A 6,000-nucleotide genomic window follows, 5' to 3' on the forward strand; every position below is an offset into this window, starting at 1 on the left:
AAGACGCGGTTTTTTCCTATAGACGATGTGAAGTTTGCTTTTCTTTAAAGTTCCATTCTGATGCCTCACATGAGACATCAAAGTTTGATGTTACACTCTACAATTTCATATTGAAATTTGTTTTCAGGAGTGATACGTGCCGAAACTTTTGTTGGATTTATACATGAACAATGATTTTCGAACTAGAAAGTCTTCACTCGACCAATACTCGGCTGACGTGGCTCATGAAAGAATTTTTTAAAATAAAATAAGTGCCCCTCAATTCAACTTCTATTGAATTTGTTTAATGGAAGATATATTCATTTTAAAACATTAATAATTTATGCATTTAATAATAATTATTTGTTGGTTTTGTTAAGAAGGTTTCTACCAAATGGGAAGCCGGCTGAGTAGTCCAACTTACACCACATGGGGTGGTAGTCGTGAAGGTGATGGACGGTTGTGATGAGTCCACGTCATCATGATTCTTGGGGGTGCGATAAGGTGACGATAATACGTGTGGGCCCATTACGCGCATGCGACATATGTCCACGTTGTAGAGCTGGAAACGCCAGGGATCATTGCTAAGGTGGGATGTCTGTATGTCTTTTGACGACGACAGCAAGCTTTTTTTAAAGTCATATCTTATTTAATAATAATTAATGTCTAATACAATAATTAAAAAAATTAAGAGTATTTTAGAAAAAAATTATTGAATCGGTCATGGTTTTAAAGTATTTACCAAGATGTTCATGTTAGGGGTGTCAATGGGTTGGCTCCGATAAATTAGGTTTGTTTAATGAACCGAAACTGTTTTTTATTGATTTTGGTTCTTATCAATTTCGGCTCTGGTTATCAAATTAATGAAATTGAAATTATAAAAAAAATTCTCTTTAGAATAATTTTGGTTCTTGATCAATTCACCTCCAAGAGATTGACTCTAATCGATTCCAATAAAAAGATTTATAATCGAGGTTTCAATTTTGATTCCAATTAGATTAAATGAGTACCACTCTCACCTCTGGTCATATATCCATTTTTTAAAATAAAATAAGTGCCCCTCAATTCAACTTCTATTGAATTTGTTTAATGGAAGATATATTCATTTTAAAACATTAATAATTTATGCATTTAATAATAATTATTTGTTGGTTTTGTTAAGAAGGTTTCTACCAAATGGGAAGCCGGCTGAGTAGGCCATCTTACACCACATGGGGTGGTGGTCGTGAATGTGATGGACGCTTGTGATGAGTCCACGTCATCATGATTCTTGTGGGCCCATTATGCGCATGCGACATAATGTCCACGTTGTAGAGCTGGAAATGCCAGGGATCATTGCTAAGGTGGGATGTCTGTATGTCTTTTGACGACGACAGCAAGCTTTTTTTAAAGTCTTATCTTATTGAATAATAATTAATGTATAATACAATATAATAAAAAATTTAAGAGTATTTTAGAAAAAATAATTGAATCGGTCATGGTTTTAAAGTATTCACCAAGATGTTCATGTTAGGGGTGTCAATGGGTTGGTTCCGATAAATTAGGTTTGTTTAATGAACCGAAACTGTTTTTTATTGATTTTGGTTCTTATCAATTTCGGCTCTGGTTATCAAATTAATGAAATTGAAATTATAAAAAAAATTCTCTTTAGAATAATTTTGGTTCTTGATCAATTCACCTCCAAGAGATTGACTCTAATCGATTCCAATAAAAAAGATTTATAATCGAGGTTTCAATTTTGATTCCAATTAGATTAAATGAGTACCACTCTCACCTCTGGTCATATATCCATTTTTTAAAATAAAAAAATGATTATTATTATTATTATTTTAATAATGGGGGGGTGTCTGGACTAACAATTGACTAAGGGGACCGAATGAATCAGGACTAGAATTAAGGCATATGGGACCCTCCCTCGAGCATGTGCAACGCCCGCACATCACACGCACTAGGTAAGTGAGGGAACGCCCTCGCGGGTTGCCCTGAAGACATATTGCTCATATTGGGTATCGAACACACGACCTATGGACTTTCACCGTTTATTGGATTCAAAATTGTCCTTTACTTATATAGCCTTGCTCTGAATCTAAACTAAAAGATCATGTAATTCAAGTTCATAAAGGTACGTTCATCAAAATAAAACCCCATAATAGATATCAGTTTTCATAGAAGAAAAAAAGACAATAAAGGTACGTTCATGACTATTTTGGCATCTAAACCACTTTTTTTATCCTCATCGGCATTTTATTTCAAAATTTTGGAGTGAATTAAGTCAATTTTGTTCGTCCATTCAATTATGTCTAAAATCATATTTTTAATGATGGAATTTGAACCCAGGTCTTGGATATCACCACCCAAAGACTTTACCAATTAAGGTAGTTGACATTTCATTTAAAACCATGCAATTGTTTTCATATCCTTTTATATATATTTAATCACAAAAGTCTTCACAGTTGTTGTTCTCTCGTTGAAATAGGTAATTCCATCCCAAATAGAATAATCAGACCCATCTGTCTTACAACACTTTCTTTCATATTGGTAGTTTATGTCTCATGCCTACTATAAGAAACCTACTAAGGGATGCAATGGGGGAGTCAAAAATGTGAACTAGTTTCCATTTGTTTGTATCAATTTCTAATAATTTGATAGTTCGATTGGTGAACTTTTTCTTTTTCAAGGCTCCTTACCTTAACAGAAGTTTTAGTGTTCCATTTTTTTTAAACCGGATATCCATGTCATGGTTTTGCATCTCGTCTCGCCCATGCCCGATATCGAGTTGTCTTGTCTCGCACAAATTTTCCAATACATTGACTGGTTCGTCCATCTCGTCCATATTTGATACTGAGACGACTCAAGTGATATGTCTCGGTCTCAAACAAGTTTCGTCAATCCACCATATTTCATGTTTTTTTTTTTTTTTAAAACAATTTGCTGAGTCAACCAATTCCGAACCTTGTTATAAATGAGATAAACAATACATCATTTTTAATAATTCTTGTACAAAATTGAGATGCATACCCATAAAAGGGTTCCTAAGAAATAGAAACCAAAATAATGCTTGACTAACAAAGGGAAATCTCCTTAGATGAAGAAATCAAAGTGCCTCAAACCACTGCAAGAAGGAGAAAAACAAAAATAATAACAATAACATGGTTAGAAAAGTTGTGATCACTGAAATGAGATAAATCCTATTTAATCGTTCAAATCATATATAAAAAAATAAATACTTCTCAAAATGTTATGTTAGTTATATTTCTTCTCATCCTCCTCGAGTCTTTTATTAAAGATTTGAATTCAGTTAAACGAATCATGTTTCTTCATTCCATTCTATCTAAAGCCGTGTCTTTTACTAGTGAAAAAACATTCATATTTTCTTAAACCATCTCCATCTATGGTTTTTTAGATTTTTCTTTAATGCTTTTAGAGCATGTTTGAATAAAAAGTAACTTTGAGAAAGTAGAAAATAGTTTTTTTTCGCTTTTTAAAAAGTATGAATTTTTTACTTTTTAAAAATAATTTTATAAAATGAATCCTAATAGTCTTCATAACTTTTGAACTATCAAAAGTCAAAAGGTTACCTTTTTGCGTGTATACAAACGGGCTCTTAGAATCTAATGTGAAAATCTTCATGCATCTACATACAAATTGCACGACATTAAACATGAAAAATATGGCTTAAAATACGAGAAAAAAATTCTAATCAACCCATTAAGTTTCCAAAATTCAGACACTTACCCCTACATTGAGGAGGATTCATATTACATTTTTTAGGTAATGCCATCGCGAGCCCAAGATCAATCCCAAGAGAAGGGAGAAGGGGCTTGTAGGTGCACAAACATTGTATATCGGCTCTACGGATGACATCGCAACAGCCCTTGGTTGGTGGTTTGGGTGGGGCTTGGACCGCAGGGAGGCATTCGGCTAACTTATTTAAGTCCATGTTACATATGGTCATGGCCTTGGCTCCTCCCTGCAATGTCATGAGCACCACCATTAGTATTCCTAGCACCAAAGCAATGTGACTAATCGTAGCCATTTTTTTTCCTTGATCCCACTTCTGCTTGCTTTTCTCTCCTTTGAGTGAATTTATAAGGAAGCTTAGGGAGATAGTTGGAAATTTGAATTTTTCTTTTTTTTTTCTGTGAGAACATGTCACATGTGACTGAGAAGTCACGAGAGAGCTCAGGTCATTGTTTTGGGAAAATAACCAAATGGCTATAATTTTATCGTGATAAGGGCAAAATGTATAAATGGAAAGGATCCGTTTATAGGACTGTCAATGGATTGGAATGGACTTCAAACCCAACCCATTATTATAGATTACTTACTCTTTGGATGGAGGATTTGATTTTGGATAAGGACCTGATGCAACAAAGATCCGATTTGATAATATGTGAACATATAAGCTACATTTATGTTTTTCTTAGGTATGCATATCATGTGTAATACTATTTTATAAGTCAAATCAGACCTGAATCGATCTAGACTCTGTTTGTCATTGGATTGGATCGACACTGACCTGATCCATTGACAGTGCTATAAGTTTGGAAATTCAAAAGTTGAGGATAAATCAAGGAAAATTCGATAGGATTGTCAATGGATCAGGTCAGACCTGAATATGATATGATAACTTCGGGTCTGGATCAATGTTTTGGATTTCATTAAGGATCTGATCCAATAAGGTTTTGATCCGATATTTTATTGGATCGAATCTGAATCAACCATGTCCTGATCCAATAATATGTTAGAAGTATATAAATTATAGTTTGTATATGTTGAGATGTATGAAATTTATTTAGATTTTGAATATAAAAAATTGGATTTTATTCAATCAGGACCCAATCCGATTGTTAATGGATTGGATCTTATTATTGAGTTATGATAAAACCCCGATTCGTTAAGCGTCTAATCCGATTCTTATTGGATCGATACCACATCAACCCTAATCTGATTCAGACTAAATTCATTGACAGCCCTACAATTCTGTAGGGATTTCTAAAATCTTACCGGGCAACTTTGTGGAACTGAAGTTAAAAAATTTGGACCTTAATTTATTCCCAATAAATCTCATTAATCTTGTTTGGCCATTCTGTGAGGTCAATAATTTTAGACCTAAGTAATACAATCTATTTCCCTAAAAAAATAAAAATGAAGTTTCGAAGATTGGATGACTAAGTACGGTATGGCTCTATGTAAACCTTGGGATTCTCAACCTTGGAAAGTCAACAAATTGGCTGTCCCAGTCAATCGACAAGTGAGCCATATGTACGGTTTGTCATACTATGACTACTTGAAGTACACAAAACAAGTCACAATCTTCAAACTTTTAAGGGTAAAGTGACCAAAACAGCCTTATTTTCTACTTATAAATTCTTAGTTATAATTACAAGCACATTGGTTACATATTGGGCATGAAGTGTTATAATTACAAGCACATTGGTTACACATGAAGTGTTATGGACTCGTGACCCAAAATAGGGTGTTTGGGTGGGGATCAGGGGGGGAGAACCAACCCCATCTCATATCAAAATAGGATATTAATTGAATACTAAAATCTAGTTTCGAATCTCAATTCTTAATCAGATTCAAACAAACACTCATCCATAATGGATCAGAGTAATTTATATATTTAATATGGGGACCATTCCTTTACAAATATAATCTTAATCAAATCTTAAAACCTCTATACATGGATCTCTAATTATCAGGTGAAATCATTTCATATAATCAGATTCCATAAAATCCATGCACAAGGTTTAAAATCTTGTCCAAAGAATCTATCTCAACCATAACATTCTATATTTTGTTGCCAATGTTTCCGAAATGACAATAAACTTGAACTAGTCATTCATACCACCATAACCATTATTTTAATAGTATGGGAATGATATTAAAACCATATATATAGATCAAGAGATTCAAGGAGTCGTGATTAAGAGATTTGAGAAATTCAATGTTTCCGAATTAATGTTTTGTTCCAGTCTCGACGTAAATCAGAATGACCGATGCAATATATTCCAA

This window comes from Akebia trifoliata, chromosome 11 (genome assembly GCF_017979445.1).
Source record: "Akebia trifoliata isolate Shusen 1 chromosome 11, ASM1797944v1, whole genome shotgun sequence".
In the NCBI taxonomy this organism is placed as follows: domain Eukaryota; kingdom Viridiplantae; phylum Streptophyta; class Magnoliopsida; order Ranunculales; family Lardizabalaceae; genus Akebia; species Akebia trifoliata.